Genomic DNA, 572 nt, shown 5'->3' with positions numbered 1-572 from the left:
CACACGCGCGCGCGCGCGCGGGCACAGACGTGGACCCCGGTCCGCGGGGCCGCTTCGCGCCTCCGCGGGAGGCGACAGGGACCGGGCGCCGGCGGACGCACCAGGCACGGGGGGACCGGGAACCCTCTTGGTCCAACTCCGAACGGCAGACGCGTTTTCCGAAGAGCCGCCGGCTAAATGAAGGCAGGACGCGCCCGGCCGGCGGGTGCCGCGCGCGAGGAGCCCGCGCCGTGTGTGGTGCGGCCAGGGGCGGGGAGGAGGCGGCGGTGGGGGAGGGCTTTATTTTTTTCCCTCTTTTCCTAAAAAGGATGACTGCCACGAAGTTCTCCCCCCTGGACCCCCTCTTCCGCTGCACCCCACCAGCGCACCCCGCCTCCGGGCTGCGCACCCTTTCTCCTCCGTGTGCTCCTGCGCGGCGGCGCCGGCGGCGGCCGTGTCCCCGCGCTCCCGCCGCGCGCCCGCTCGGGGATGACGGCCGCGCGGGCGGGGAGGGCCCGGCGCCCCGCACCTTCGCTGGCAGCGGCGCTGGCGGCGGCTCCGCGGGGACCCGGAGGGCGGCGGGCGGCGGGCGG

Source organism: Pteropus medius, unplaced genomic scaffold (assembly GCF_902729225.1).
Source record: "Pteropus medius unplaced genomic scaffold, Ma_sr-lr_union100, whole genome shotgun sequence".
Taxonomy (NCBI): Eukaryota; Metazoa; Chordata; class Mammalia; order Chiroptera; family Pteropodidae; genus Pteropus; species Pteropus medius.
This window is presented reverse-complemented; position numbering follows the sequence as displayed.